Source organism: Crotalus tigris, unplaced genomic scaffold (genome assembly GCF_016545835.1).
Source record: "Crotalus tigris isolate CLP2741 ecotype Arizona unplaced genomic scaffold, ASM1654583v1 scf7180000018064.1731613, whole genome shotgun sequence".
NCBI classification, from domain to species: Eukaryota; Metazoa; Chordata; class Lepidosauria; order Squamata; family Viperidae; genus Crotalus; species Crotalus tigris.
Window position 1 is genome coordinate 1,204,491 of NW_024096804.1, and position 17,362 is coordinate 1,221,852.

Below are 17,362 nucleotides of genomic sequence, written 5' to 3' on the forward strand. Positions count from 1 at the left end.
TTCTGGAACATTTAGTTGGAGTCTGTGCAGGCACAAACCACATATTTCTCCTCAGCTATTGATTGGAGTTCGCTAATGGTCTTACTTATGGCTATTGAAAAAGTAATCACTCTGTTGAATGCAGTACAAGTATGTAAAATGGTAGTGACAACAAAATATATGGAGATAAATTATGTTTTTATTTTTATTATCATGTGTTATTATTCAATTAATCATATATAGATAGCCCATAAGGGGACATGTATATCTTCTTTTTCCTGGGCCACTAACTGATGTCAGCTGCAATGCAGTGTTTGGTTGACAATTTGGCAACTCAATCAATATTTAAGTAATTTATGATCAGCTTCAAATAATCATATCCTATTGATTGACATGCCAAATGCTTGGCAGCCTAAGAAATTATGGATCATGCAAATTACTGCCTTCCCACAAGTTTAATTAAGCATCTTTATGTTGATGTAATTAAAACAGCAGTGGCATCTGAAATTTATCAAACACGATAGGCCAAGTAAGATAGCTTTCTAGAGTGGTACTTTATGCTACAAATTGTTAGTATTTATTTTCAAAACATTACTGAATTTGGGTAAGTAGAGATGCATTTAATCATACTCTTTTCTTATTTCCCATAAGAGATTACAATGTTTAATTCATTCATTTTGACTGTCATGTGCAATAATTTCAAGTGTTACCAGTAATGGTTTATTTCAAAAGAGTACAAACTCTCAAGATACGCTGTTGTGAAAAGTCAAGTCACTTCATTTGGTCTTGCCAAACTTTTATTCCCAGCAAGCTTTGGAGAATATTTGGTAAAAGTTAACTTTTTTTTCCTGGATTGGACTTGTTGGCATTATGGAGATTTTCCAATATATGGCCCAGATGTTACATGAAGCTCTCAGAATCATTTTCTGCAACCTACAATATTACTTTATAGGTCCTGAAGACACTGCCCATCAGGACATTTGTATGTTGGCCTACATGAAGCAAGCCATGAAGAGAAATGGTCTAGTCTCATCAGGTCTGCTGGCAAGAGGAGGACTTGATTAGCTGAGCTAGGCAGCCATTGTCCTAAAACCTTCTTTGAAAGTCAGCACCCAGCTTGGAACTGGACCTGAAGTTTACTCCCAGCTTGGAACTAGACCTGAAGATTTTTCCTTCAACATGCTAAGAATCGCTGCTGTCTAAAAATTCTGCCTGTTCTCATATTTCATGCCAGATAGTGTTTCTGGGATGGCATTGGAGTCTGTGGACAAGGAAGATAGGCTGGATGGCTCAAGAATAGTGGGATGCCCTAAAGAGAAAAGAAGAAGGCAGCTGAGGAGGAAGGCCAGGTATATATCTCTGTGCTGTGTAAAGAATGGGAAAGACAAAGTGAAGAAACCTGTTGCCTTAACCACTATAATTGGCTCCCTTTCTGTCTAGGGCTATGCAAAGCATTTAAAGGTCTACAGTTTTTCATAGCAGCATTGGCATAGGCCAAGTGTCTCTACTCAAAGATTTGAAATAGGCATGTCCTCTGGAAGGCTGACTCAACGGCTTCAAAATCATCTCCACAAGCATATCTATGACCAACCACTTCACTTACCTGTCAGTCCTAGCAAAAGTTTTTTTTTCTGATCATACAAATCTGCATGCATAAACTGGGTAAGCCTTTGAGAAAGCTTTGTACTGTCTAATATACAAAATTTTGTCTGTCATCTGTCTGACATTGGTCTATCCATCCATCCATCCATCCATCCATCCACTAACAATTACTAAAGTTCTATGGTTGGATTGCAAACTTGCTTAACTTTATTAAATGGAAAAATAATAAAATATAATATTATAAAACATATCAAGTTATTATCCCACTGTAATGCACAGTGTGCCTCTCCAAGAAATGTCTTCCATAAACACCTTCTGTATCTGGGAAGAATCTCTTTTATATAGTCATCTTTAAATTGCATTTGAGTTGTGCCAATTGCATAGTTTTTTTTTCTCTGGGTAATAGCCCACATCTTTAATCTTCTTTAAAGGAAAAACTGATCCTGCCAAAAAATTCAGAACATTTCCCTTCCTACCTGAAGTGCTGATTTTGCTCCCCATTATCATTTTCGGAGCAAAATAAATTACATAAAAGAGACATTCCAACCTATTAAAATCCCTGCTTCCTTTTGTTCCTGTAAAGTACTTTGAAGCCTTTAGATTGAATTATGACTGAAGTTTAAGGATGAAAAATCTGACTAAGCTTAGATATAGAAAGCATAGTCAGAAATAATGTCCTAAAATCCATAATCATAAAAACTAGTATCGGAAGGGGATTCAAGAAAATTATACACAGTTATTAAATATTTCAGAGGAAAATGGAACAAGGAGATATATCTAGATTTTTAAACAAGGTAAATGGTATTATTGGATTAAATTTGTTTGTTTGGATTAAAATCTTACTACTTAAATTAAATGTAACACTAAATGTTCAGTATGTTTTCAGAATGTCAGAAAAACAATAATGATATTTAGAGTCCTACTAATAATAGCCAATCTCTTTCAGAGATACAGTATCTGTTTTAAATATCCATGGCCACATTCCCATAAAATCCCAATGCATATACAAAATAAAGATATATTCTTCAAGCACAGCCAAGGGACTCTAAGAAATGCTATAAATAATGCAAGCACAAGAAGCTTAGAGCTACTAAGCAATTGCATGACAAGGAAGGCCTGGTAGCTGTGCAGATTTGCTAGCACCTCTAATTTGGAAAGTGAGAGGAAAAGGAAAAAAAAAGTACTGAGGATGATGGATTTACAGAAAAAGATGTAAATATAACTTTAAGGTTAAAGTTATACTTCTAAAGTTATTTAGGAATCAACTCCTATTAACAAGGAAAGTGATTCCTTTATAAATACATAAAACTATTTCAGACAAGGATACATTACTAAAAGTATTTTGGTTTAATATTTATCTATTTAATCAGTTTTATGGACACAATGACGCTGGCATTTCAAATTCTGAAAGACTATCGTGTTCTTTTGCCCAAATCTAGCTATTTTGCTTTAATGCTATATTTAAAGATTGCTTAAAATCAAGAAAGAAAAATGTATTTTAGATCTAAGTTGTATGACATGAAATAGTGAAAAGCACAGAAGGTTTAGAAAAGCAGTACCTAATCTCACTCTTTCAAAAGTCAGCTATCAAGATATCTAGTTTCTAAGATCCTGCACATATTTAGCAGATTCCTTTCCTCTATGTTATCAGCTCTTTTCATATGAACTGCTTAGAAGAAAAATAGCAAATCTATACCCTATCCCAACATTAATAGACGTTGTATACAAAAATTTCTGCATCCAGCTGTTGGAAATTTTTTCTGTACTTCTTCAGAATGTATAGCTGTGCTAGCAAAGCCGATTGAGTGTTTTATAATATTAAAAAGTTAATATTTTAATTATTTTTCTTTTTAAATGATATTACTTTGTAGGAAACAATATATTAATTTGATGCTTAATAACTGCATTGTTTCTCTGAAACCCGATTCATCGACAAAGGGGTAATGTGCCTCCAAAGACATTAATAAACCAACAAACAAAACTTTTTTAATAGATTCTTTCTAGTAGTCAATAGAAATCACCATGTAACAAGTTTTCAAACTTCCTTCAGATTTAGGCTGAAGTTAGATCAAGCAGCTTTCATATTTGTCTGAATCAAATTAGACTGCAGAGTCCTCTCTGAGCTTGGTTGTTTTCATGCAGACATTTCATTATCTTCAATGTGGAAGGGAATGGAGTTGCTCTCTGGTTATAGATAGGGTTGGTGGAGATGATATTTTCACCTTGGCAGTTCTGACTAGGCAGTTGTTTATTGCTTGATTGTTTGTTTATCTAGGATTAATCTTGATATTAATTTCTGCTTTTCTGGGTGTTGATTGATGGCCAGGATCTGTTCTGATCTTTTGGTTTCCTTTTTGGTAATTTTTTTTGTCTCTTTTGAATGGGGTCAAATACTCTTTATCTTTATGCTATATCAGAGTGGATTTAAACAGAGAGCAAATTCCACTCCCTTCCAACAATGAAGTTGTTATCTATCTAGATATTGAAATGTCTGCATGAAAAAGACCAAGGATTCCATACTTCAACCTAGAAGTACATATGTTCTTGTCTATTAAATCAGACTTGTTTCTGAATAACTGTTTTCTGAATCGTTGATTCTTCAACGTTTATATGTATGTATATATTCTATCGTATATATACATTACTGTACCTTGAGTATCCATACAATAATTAGTGTTTCATCAGCCATATCTCTATTTTTTGTTGATGCCAGACATTTTAGACCCTGGTAGGAAATCTGCAAGTCTCCACCAGTTGGACTACAAGTCCAAGCAGTCCCAGCTAGTATGTTTTAGTGCAGCGGTTCTCAACCTGTGGGTTGCGACCCCATTTGGGGTCGAACGACCATTTCACGTGGGTCGCTAAGCAATGCAGACCGCCATTTTTCCCCTTTTCCTTAGCTTTGCTACTCCCTTTTATTCTATTGGCTTTTGAAAGCCAATAGAATAGACTCTATTCAAGAGACTCTATTCTATTGGCGTTTGAAAGCCAATATAATCTATTGGTGTTTGAAAGCCAATAGAATCTATTGGCTTTTGAAAGCCAATAGAATAGACTCTCTTGAATAGAGTCTAATTCTATTGGCTTTCAAAAGCCAATAGGAATTGTCCAGGCTGTCTCTGCCCTGCTGAGCCCACCAAAAGTCCCAGTCTGCAAACAGTACTGCAAGTTGTCTGCAGCTAAAGCGAGCTTTCTGGATGTTTCCACCCCTCCCTGCTGAGCAGCTACTAAATGTAAGTAAAAGAGAGCCAGGGGTGGGAGGTGGGAGGCCGGCGGGTGCAGGGAGGGTTTCTGGCATGCATGGGGCCTGGCGGGTGGCTTACCTCCCTTGGGCTGGGCCAGCTGGTGGCCCAGCCAGTGGTCGCCCTGCGCCCTCGCTGCCACGTGCCATGGCCACCCAGGAGCACCTGGGCCTGCCTGCCGCCGCACCAAATGTGCGGTGGACAAAGTAAGGCTAGCGGGGCAGTGGCGGGCTCAGGGAGGGTTGCTGGCACGCGTGGGACCTGGCAGGTGCCTTACCTCCCTTGGGCTGGGCCAGCTGGTGGCCCAGCCAGTGGTCGCCCTGCGCCCTCGCTGCCATGTGCCATGGCCGCCCAGGAGCACTTGGTCCTGCTGCCGCACCGAATGTGCGGTGGCCAAGGTAAGGCTAGCGGGGCAGCGGTGGGTGCAGGGAGGTTTGCTGGTGTGCATGGGGCCTGGCGGGTGCCTTACCTCCCTTGGGCTGGGCCAGCTGGTGGCCCAGCCAGTGATCGGCCTGCGGCGTCACTGTCACTTGCCAGCTATGCCTCGGCTGGCGCAGGGGGCAGCACCACGCATGAGGAGCTTGTGAAAAGGGGTGTTTATACAGTGCATAGTATGATGTATTAAATGTATTTCTTCGTATTCTTCTACAAAAATGACACTTCAAATAGTTCATTAAATCTCTGGTGGTTTTTCCCCACTAGAGAGAATTGGATTTGAAGTTTTGTTTTCAACTCAAGTTTCTATCAGCTAACTTTGCTGCATCAAATCACAGTTACTGCCATTACAGAAATGCTGAATGAATGCTACTTGCTGCCATCATCTCCATTTCAAACATTTGGGCCTGGAGCATCAATGCCAGAACAATTCTTATTTTTCAACCAGCCAAGCATTGCTGGGGCAAAAAAGTCCCTAATTAAGTAAATAGGTAAATACATTAAGTTTAAAATAAAGTATATGCAAAAAATTGCCCTATGCTATATAAGCCTATCTGAGTATGCATGAAAACTGAATGGATTCTCATGAAAGCACAATCTCCTTTGCTGCCTATATTATTTGTTCCCATCAGGAAAAAATAAATTTAGCTACATATTGTTTTGCCAGATTTTTTTTGTTTTCAACAACATGGTAATATCAGAATATCAGTATAAATATACATGCAATTGTCAGCTAATATTGTGGTATGATTTTCTCAGTGCCTGGGGCAACAGATCAGTATTGTCAGAAGGAAGAAAAATAATGCAGAAAGAAATACATTAAAAGAAGACTTTCCAAATGCTTTTTTAGAGTCGTAACACAGAATTGGCTCATTATCAACATGTGGTCCTGTGCAGTTGAATATGAATAATCTAAATGCTGTATATTCCAGCAATGCCATATGCTGCACATATGGACTTATGAAAAAAAACCCTGCAGTGCCAAAAGGAATCTGCATTTGAAAGCAAGTAGACAATCACTCCAAATGCCACAGATAAAAAGGAACTGGATTCCTCAAAATCTACAAAAGAAAAACAAAAACAAAAACCAGCACAGGGCAAGTCAGCATTGTTATCCTTGTATTTAAAAAAGCTGTGGCCAAAGTTCTAAATTGGACAGCAGTCATACCAGACTTTGCATGGACAGATCCTCTGATTTATTGCACAGTTTCTCTATGATGTGTAGTGCTTGTCACCAGTTATTGAGAGGACCATTGAAATGTTGCACGCACATTTTAGTCTACCAAAACAGGTAATCCCAATCTTTGATGGTTAAACATCAAGCTGCTGCTGCTGCTGCTGTTATTCATTCAGTTGTATCCAACTGTTGGAGATTCTATGGGCCAGTTCTCTCCACATCTTCCAATCGTGCATTGCTTCTTTGAATTTTTCTATTGCTCTGGCTGTTGTCAGCTTTGATGGTGTCCAGCCACCATGTTCTTTGGTGGCCTGGTTTCCTTTTACCACTAACTCTTCTCAACCTAATTGCTTTCTCCAGTGAATTCCCCTGCATGATGTGACCAAAATAAGTGACACACAGTTTTGTGATTTTTGTCTTCCAGGGATAGGTCTGGTGTTCCAGTACTTGCTTGTTAGTCACCTTTGCTGTCCAAGGAAAACATCAACCTACACTTCACAATCATCTCTCTAACCATGATGTCAGAGTTCATAGTTTGGGAAAGAAATAATCTGAGAAGCAGAAAGATTCTTCTAATGTATTTTTCTGTCAAAACTAGAATGTGCTCTCTCTCTCTCTCTCTCTCAATCTCTCTCTCTCTCTCTCTCTCTCTCTCTCTCTCTCACACACACACACACACACACACACACACACACACACACAGAGGGGAATTCTGAGGCACCATAGAGTTTCTGGGATACTGTTCCAAGATTATAATATTTACTTTGCTTTTTGTGTGTGGAATTTTAAATAGTTCATTGTTGTATTCTATAAACTACTCTGAAAGCAGCTTTGAGGAGAAAAAAACATAAATAAACGAAAAAAACCCCACCACATTTGGACTGGGTCATTTTCAGCTATTTTATGCATGGGGAAATTTGGGATTGGCTCTATCTTTCTAAAGTGTATGTTTACATGCAGTCAATCAGATACTTTTATGATAATAATCACACTTGATTATCTTTACTCAAGATTTACCCGCAAAAGTCTACCCAGGAATGACTTCAGCACAGGAAATTCATCACGTGTGAAGCAATCCATACAATACAACTGACTTTTGTAAGCATGCTCAGTTATGAATAGAATTGCCTGACTGTCAGTCATCTTATTTTAAAATACCTATGTTGCAAAAACCGTATGTGTCATTATAGATTTAGCAGTAGTAGCAATATCCTCTTTTGTTAAACAAGGAGGCAATAAGACTAATTAACACTCACTAGGGAACCTGAAATAATGATCCCTCTCTCTTTGGAGAGCCAATTACCCCAAATATTCACATTAACTACTTAGTGCTTCTTTGAAAGAAATGTCTTGATTTCTTCTTTTCTTTTTAATTTAAAGCATTATATAACATGTAGCATCATGTTATAAAATGTTATGTCACATCCTGACAGGATACAGCTAAGGGTATGATGAATACGTTGGGAACAATCTGAAATCTGCTAAAATTAATAAAGAAATGAACTTTACTTGGTAAGAGAGCTTAGGTGATATCTTCGGCTCCCAATCACCGATGAGAACACATCAAAATAAAGTTGTCTACCACAGTGTGTCACTATTGCTTCTCATAGAGACATGGGACACAATATCCTTTCTTTCTATGGAGGAAATAAGTAAGGGATGCAATGTATAACTGAAACCTGCATTTATTGTCTTACTTTCCCATCCTTACCATATGTAATCTCATGATTTTGAAGGCACGTTCGGAAAAGTATTTGAGGGAGTATTTCTTGGAGATGTTTCATTACCCAAACTAGGTAACATCATCAGTGCTGGAAAAAGTATTTACAGTTCCTGACAGAATTATCTGTATAAGAGGAAAAACATGTGAAGATCCCCTTTTAAAGTTTTTTTTAATCCTACCTTTATTCCTTTTAAGTAATTCAAGGTGGACAGCATACATAACACTCCTTTCCCTATTTTCCCCATAACAGTAACATTGTTGTGGAGTCCTCAGCTCTCCCTGATTAAAGATACCAATAGAAAAGAATATATATGTTTCAGGGTTGAACTGTGGAATCCTTGATGTTCTCTGAGCTTGTTTGCTTGTTCTGTGGACATGTTTCATCACCCAACTTGGTCCTCCTTCATCAGTGCTAGTGAGTACAGGTAGTCCTCAACCTAGGAACACAATTGAGCCCAAAATGTATGTTCCTAAGTGAGATAGTTTTAAGTGAGTTTTACCTATTTTATGGCCTTTCTTGCCACACTTGTTAAGTGAATCGCTGCAGTTGTTAAGTTAGTAACACAGCTGTTAAGTGAATCTGGCTTTGACTCTGCTTATCAGAAGGTTGCAAAGTGATCACATGACTTCGAAACACCGCAACCATCATAAATATGAATTTTGATCAGGTGACCATGGAGATGCTGGAATAACCGTAAGTGTGAAAAATAGTCATAAGTCACTTTTTCAGTGCTGTTGTAACTTTGAACTGCCACTAAATGAATGGTTATAACCAAGGACTACCTGGATGGAGTTTGCTCTCTTCTATTTATATAATAGCTTACACCCCAGCAACAATGGCAGGGAAAGCTACTGTATAAAAAGAAATAGCAGACCCCATACTCACTAGCACTATTATCATTAGTCAGGTGGTGAAACATATACAAGCAACCAACCAACCTCAGAGATTCCAAAGGTTTTTTTTCAAGAGGCAACTGGACTTTCTCCTTTTTTTTTTAAAGATGTTTCGCTTCTCATACAAGAAGCTTGAAACCACTCAGAGAGCACCAGCCTCCAAAGTTCAACCCTGGGCTACATATATTCTTTTCTATTGGTGCCTTTAGTCTTGTGTGGCAATTTTTGTTGAGGCGTACTATGGTATTATTAGTATAATTAGTATAATTATAGGAGAAAATGACACATCTGGGTTTGGGTTTAGGTTTGGGTTTGGGTTTGGGTTTGGGTTTGGATTTGAATTTGGATTTGGGTTTGTTCCAGGATCTGGATTCATGTTGGCATCATTTTATACTGTTTCTGATTGTTTGTGAGAATCTTCTTCGGTATGCAAGTATGGTCCTGCCACCCTGTGTCTGAGAAAATGCAATGTTATTGACCAGTATATGAGTTGTAACTGAAGAATAACACATTTGAATGGCATGAATTGTGAGCTGTAGACAACAACCAGTGGTGCTTTGTTCTATTTTTGTGGCCTGTCTCTTAAAAAGTTCTTCCTGAGAATCAATCTGATTGATTTGTCTATTGATCTCACTGGGTGGGTAATTCAGTTCCCTGAATGCCTGGTTAATTCTATCAGTTAAGATTCTTACAGTATTTGCTTTAGTAAAATTAAAGGCAGTGATAATTTTGGGGGGAGGACCTCTACCACATATACCCAATAAAACAGTTAAAAATACAATACTTTTCTAGGATTAGGAACAAAATAGGAAAATATTTTCTAGCATAGAATGCAGGAGAGTAACCGTATTCTGGATGCTCTTTTGGACAATTTTGGAGCAACCTGGTTGCAAAAACCAGAACCAGGAGAATTGAATAGGGCAAGGTTACCAACCTCATTCTTTTCTTAGTGGTTCCTGGCCTTTTGTACTGATACACACACACACACACACACACACACACACACACACACACACACTTCCCAGTGCCTTCTCTTCTGTATTGTATTTTGTTCATCTGATGCGGATATCTCAGTATAATGAGACCTACTAACTATCCTCTCCCCCACTCCTGATCTTCCTAACACATTCCCTACTCTTTGTCAGCAACTGATATCCCAGTGCAGCCCCTTCCCTCTGCTCTACCTGCTCCTCCATTTTTTTTCTACTGAATCCTCTCCTTTATCCCCTCAGCTGCAGCCCCTCCCCTCACCACAGTTGATGTTCTAGTCTATTCTACCAACCAGCCCAGCCCAGCCCAGCCTGCTTATATCCAGGCTTTCAGGATATGCTTTGTGGATGTTGTTTTAATTTTGCCTATATATAGCTTAGAAAAACTGACAGAACTTGACAAAGAAAAATTAGAATTATATAAAGCTGCCAAGTAAAAATAGGCAAATATGATGGATGGCACCTCTCACCTCTAACAAATGAGTCATCGTCATTTTATCTCTGCAATTCTTGACAATAGGCCACATGGTATCCTTAGGAGCACATGACTTTCTTCTTTCCACCTTGTTCAAGGGAGAAGTATTTAAACATATGCTTTACTTTTAACCTAAAGTGCACAGCCAGCTATGCTGGGTAAATCTGTGGAACATGTTGCTTAGTTATAAAATTCTCTTTTCCAGATGGATTTGCATAACATATTATTTATGAAGTGTATGCATTTTAAAATCTTCATCATGAACTATTATGAAGATGTTTATATGACTGGCAAAACAAGCATATTTTTGGTATGTGTGTGTTTTCCTACCACCCAACTGCAAAGATGGGAATTAATTACTTTTCAACACCGACTTTGTTCTCCAAACAAATAAGAGAAACAAGTAAAGGAACTAAATAGATGGCTTCCGACCTTCTTTTCAACAGATATTAACAAACCCATCATGTCCCCTCCTTCTTAACTAGTTCAGAAATCCCTTTAGCCCCTTATTTAATTCCCATCTTTTTCAGTCATTAAACCCATAAATCATCATTGCACTTTTTTCTTCTTTTAGCAGACATAGGGCTGGACTACAAAACATGTGTTCATTTCCTGAAATAGGCATTACACCAACCTCTTTGTTTTTGTAAGGTTTTGAGCCCAAATGACAAGAAGCCTGGTTACTTTTAGATTAATGTGGAGATGATTTGAAGCGAGTCCAGCAAAATAACTTTAAAATAAAAAATATGAAACTTCAGACCATGAATGCTTCTCCTCTGGTATTACCTTTCTATATAGTACCTGCACACACTTGTAATTAGAGATAGGTGACTTTGTAAAACTACCATGCTTCCACTATTAACTTTTGATCCTAGGATTTAAGCAGAGACGGGAAAAAAAGATTCAGCACTGATTTCAACTGTTGTGGTACTCATTATCTATGTTCTGTTTCTCTTGCTGTTAATGCTTGACTTGTCACTGCAATCTTTCCTGTTCACTTTTGAACTTGGTTACTTTTAAACTATTATATTATATTATATTATATTATATTACTTTCTGGATGCAAATTATAACAGATAACAACACTGCATCTTTTTTTCTTGAAAACCAGATATGAATTTGCACACAGCTCCAGGCAGTGGGATTAATAGGTTAAAGGTAAAAATCATGGAGATATTTATAGAATAAAATAATATTTTCACGTTTCATACTTTTTTCACTATGATTCTCAAGTGGTTTTTCTCAACAATATAATATATGTTTGCTACATTAGATTCTTGTATTTGTTCATCTGCTCCTCATTGGAGAAAACACTTTCTACCTATTCCAAATTCATATTTCATTCATATATATTTGTTAGATATTCTGTATACCCAAACTATTTAAAAATAGCGAGCATTCATTATTTTCTGTTTATATAATGTGTGTATGTGCATTCCACTTATACTATTTTTTTTCATCTAACCAGTATGAGACAGGTTTTTCCCCCCAAGCATAAACTACTGTAATGTTTGGATCTGACTAGTAGCAGAATACATTTTAAGGTATAATAATTACCAAAGAAAATAAAGCTGGTGACTTATAGAACGTACAGCACAAAGTCAATTAGATACACTTCAATTTAAATTATTGTATTGGGTATAGAATCTTGTATTCTAAGAAAGAAATGGCTCGCTTCATTTTTCCTAGTATTGTATTGCTTATAAATTATTTGGTAATTGATGCCATTATCCATGTATTTTTATTAGACAACTTATTTCAACTGACTTGAGTCTGTGAGGCTTTCTATTCCAGCAGCCTGTTTCCCAATTTTTAAAATTCATATGTAGATGAAATCATGAGTTATCTATTTGGAGATATAGTCATATTTACAGCATTAGAAGCATGGTCATGCCTACAATTTTAAGTCTAGAACATCAACTTCTTTTCACATAGTTTCATTAAAACTATTTATTATTCCCCATCCCATTTGTATCTCTCCAGGGGAGGGAGGTTTTTTTCAGCAAACCTTCTCTAGATAACCAGGTTAGACATACGCATAAACATAGAATCATAGGACTGGAAGGGATCTTGGAGATCTTTTAGTCCTGTCCAAGTCATGAGACCATATACTATCCCAGACAAATGATTGTCCGATCTCTTCTTAAAAACATCTGGCAATGGAGCACCCACATCTTTGAGAGGCAAGCTGTTGTTTTCATTAATCATTCTCACTGTCACTTCCTTATTATATTCCAGTATTGTGGTATACAATAATTTAACTGCCAGTGCTGATATCATTGGAATGCTATTTACAGATATTTACAGGATGATTTTTAATTCCATCCACAAGGAGAGGCAGCTGCTTGCAGGTATTATATCTATTCTAGTCTCAGATGGAACTGAAATTCTGAAGGAACTTTCTAATTGTAGTGGCCATATTGAAACTTACAAAGGAAGATCCTGCTTTTCACTATTTGGGACCATATTGAGGAAGATATAAATATCTACCCATGGAATGATGGAAAGACTTCTCATTCATGAAAACTGCCAAGTAATGGGGAATTCTATCACTGATGTAAAAAAACAAAAAGACATCTGAATCTCCTCACTGTCAATAACAGATAGACCCTGCCTTGTCACACCCTGTCTTAATGAATGGTGAAGCCCACCAAGATGAGGACTGAAAAATCAGGAGGAGCCTGGCAGAACCTTCCTCAACTAATAAATTCATGAGCTACAGCTCACTCTATCAGGTGCAATCTAATCTAATTGCATCTCACTTCATCAGATGCCATCTGAAATTGCATGAAGTGAGCTGTAGCTCATAAAAATTTGCGCCTTTCGATAAAATGTGTTAGTTGAAAAAGGTGCCACTAGATTCTTCTGATTTGGGACTAATATATCTCTCCTCCTCCAACATCTAAGATGAGGATTATGCATTAAGAGTATACAATAGTCACCAAAAGATATGTTTACCTGGGATTTTATTCAACAACAATTTGAAGAGAGGCCAATATACCTGAAGGAGTCCGTACAGTTTGCAAAACTGCTTCCAACTGCTCCAGCCTTCTGGAATACCAAAATGAATGTTGGCTGGCACCAAAGCAACCTTCTTATGCTTTACATTTTGTTCTACAATCCACGCAGAGCCCATGAATAGCTGCTGCATGCAAATATCTACAAATATCAAGTATTTTGAATTTTCAATGTCATCTTTCAATTAGCAATGCACATTGGTTACCAGCATTTCAATATAAGAATAGTGAAAGGAATAGTACATCCTCAAAACTGTTGATACAGCAACCAATAAAATATTGGCATGCTTTTCAAATGTTAAGCAATTTATCTTGCTAAAGGCTACATATTTAGAGCAGGAAAGCACTTCAACTAGATTGATACAGTTGTTGTTTCAGTGCTTGTCAAATAGCCTTTTATGTTGCAATCAAGTAATAGATACAAGATTGACAAGTTACAAAGAAAAGGAGCTTTCAGTCAACAAACAGACTAAAACCCATTATTGCAGTGTGTGCACTGTGTCCTAGACTTGTAAACACATCTTCATTGATCCCATAGAAAGATAGTGATACCTCCCCTTGTATGGCTCAATCAAGATGCTTTTCACAAAGAAAAAGTGCAAACAGTACTGAAAAAGCCAAAAGAGACTGATGTTACAGTCGAACAGTAAATAATGGTTGATGTCGGGAAACCTATCTATAACCTATCAAACTCTTGTCAACTGGAATGAAAGTTATAACATATATTGCACCTACAGAAGATCAAAACTATAACAAGATGTACCAGTTCTCTTATTGTCATTCATGCTTTAACAGTTTATGAAACCAGCGAAGGGAAAAAAAAAAACCTTTTCTAGTTTGGCATAATACGTATAAGTGTGTCTGGGGTGGGAGAATTGATTTCAAAAAGTTTATTGCTCAGCACTTGTTTTTCAATAAAATTTGCAAAGTTCAAACAGTTTTATGGCTGAATCCAAAATTTTCGTTATATCCAAATAACAATTTGAGAAGATTCATCTGTCACTTGAAAAGTTTCCTTTTTATTCAAGTTGTCTGTTTTTTTTATTATTATTAAAAAATTGGGCCATGTATATTAGCTTGGATTTTTAAAAGTCAAAAATTATCTATTTTACTCTGTTGGGTATAATTTTGTTTGTTCGTTTGATTTAAACTATCCTCCGAGAATTCAAACAAGTAAACGTTTTAAGCCTCATTTCTTCTACTGTTGTCACCCAATCATCACCACATTCCATATGACCACAAGCAGGAGGAAGAAAACTAACCATGATTGCAAAAATATTCCTTCTCCACGCAGATGAATAAATTTATATAATACATTTTGGTAGCCAATATTTATAAGTGTACATTTACATAATTGGTGGGGGGGCGAGATAGTCCTTTCAGGTAATATAAATTGGCTTAAACACTGGGTTTCTGGCTTGAGGAAACTATGTTTCTCGTTACAGATAAAATGGCTGTCTTGTATTTCAGTGGCTAAAACTAAATACAGGGAATACAACCATTCATGGGCTTCTTACAGTTTAGTAAAGAAAAGGGAGTTTGAATGAGACCACTTTTGACATTTCCATTGATCTATGTGAACTTGGTGGAGCGATTTTAATATGGTGGATAAACAAGGTTAATTTGTGTACTATGTAGGTTATATGTAGGTTACTATAGTCAGACAGGTTGAGCTGTGATTTAGTCTTGCTGAGGTCAAATCTTTGTTTAGTAGCTGACAATCCTTAAGAAGAATAACAAACTGAATGTAAGAATTCATATCATAATTGCAGCCAAGTACTCCAATCATGGTTGTGAAAACTATTTGCAGAAATATGCATGATACACAGATATGTAATGCAGAAAGTTGAGGTGAGAAAGGTGAAGTCTCACTCCTGTTACAACACAGCAAGGTTATGCTCAAACAACACCTGCATATAACTTGGACATTAATCCTTTCTTCTATATATTTTCTTTTTCCATTCTCATCTACCCTAGCACAGACTTCTCTCCTTCTTCCTCTCCCCCTCTCCTAATTTCCAGTTTCTAACTATCACTTAATAGGATATTCAGTTGGTCTTGACGTGAGAAAAAAAATATAAAATGCCAATCTGTCAACACGTTTGCTGCTTTGTTGCATGTTGCAACAGCAAAGGGAAAAGAAAAAGGGAATTCCTCTTATGGAAATAAATGCTACATTATGATCATTATGCATAACAGTCCCAGAAATTGTTGAAGAATTTCTCCTTGCCCAGGAAAAGTGACAAAGAAACTTTGAAAAAAAATGAGAATAAACCAAAATGAGGTCAAACAAATTCTCAGGAAAATTGATAGGAACATTACATGAGCATTATGTCCATTTGTCTGTCTGTGTCTGTCTGTCCATCTGTCTGTCTGTCTGTCTGTCTATAGTATCTATCAATCCCATCTAATTTCATGGAAAAAGGATTGGGATGTCTGAAGGGAGTGTTTTTATTTGTTTGTTTGTTTGTTTGTTTATAACCAAGTTATAGAGCTAGTGCACCTCCCTCCAGTCTGCTCTGGTTAACTAAGTAGGAAAGGCAGCATCCATCAACTAGACTGAAATAAAGTGAGAACCAAAATTCAAATAATTAAGTTGGGATGGGAGAAATCTGTTTGTTAAACAATATACTTCTAGTTTTAGATTACAAACTCAAGTTCATCTCAGCACTGACTCCATTACCAAACCAAAAAAATATAATTTTCACAATTGATTCACAGTTTTCTTTAGCAGGTGAAAGTGATATCACAATGCATCTAAGACATTAAAATAAAGCATTGTAAAATACTATTTTTTCATAACTACAAGTACACATGGAAATGGTGTAAATTGTGGGATGCATGCGGAGGACAAGCAAAAAGTTGTATTGAAACACCCAAAACTTTAAAAAGCAATTAGTTCAGTCTATTAAATACATCTAATTAGCACTGCACCTTGCTAATAATGTTGACTAATATTCAACCCAATTAACATAGGCCCTATGTGATTCCTGATTTGTGATACAAATACTCTGCCTCCATCATTAAAAGTTATTTTGTCAGTGACCTGACAATAATTTGAAATCTAATCATCTTGCTCTTTTCTCATCTTATGGTTTTTCTACAACTCCTTTTTTGAAACTTGTAAAAAAAAAAAACTAAGTTTGAAGAAGCAAAGCATGGCGAAGTCCTTGTCTAAGACTTGACTGTCTGGAAGCATCTTGTGTTAGAAATGTTTGGAGCATTTAGGTAGCTTGTTTGTGCAGTTTTAAATGTGGATATTGGTAGAATTTTTCCCTATCTTTATTCTGAAATGAATGAAATAGGGGCAGCCCAAACAGAAGCAAATCATTGTTGTTATAATAGAAAAACTTTAATTACTACTTTTTAAAATATTATGCACACTTTTAAAATAAACCTTCAATACAAGATATTATCTTATACTGTATCATGGTATTCATCATTTGGTGAGCAAATGTGAGTGTTCAGGGAATGCAGTTGATGCTTAAAATCTGCATTATACAGATGAAAAATGAGAACAGTTCTTTTTCTTCAATTAACTTTTCGGGAAACCACATTACTATGGCAGAGATTGCTTTACAAAACTCTCATTGATCAATAAAATGTAGTGAATACACAAAGCTGCACTAACTCATTAGGAAATCATACGTTGAAGGACTTGGTTTATTTGAAACAATCTCAGATAAATTGTAGTTCATTGGAAGGATAGAAATCCATAATTCCCATCATTTTGCTCAATTGATTACCTGGGGAGAAAATATGATAGAAGAAGCTCTATTTCTCTAATAGAGGAGAGGGAAAGCCATTTGTGGCCTCATTTTCACAATTA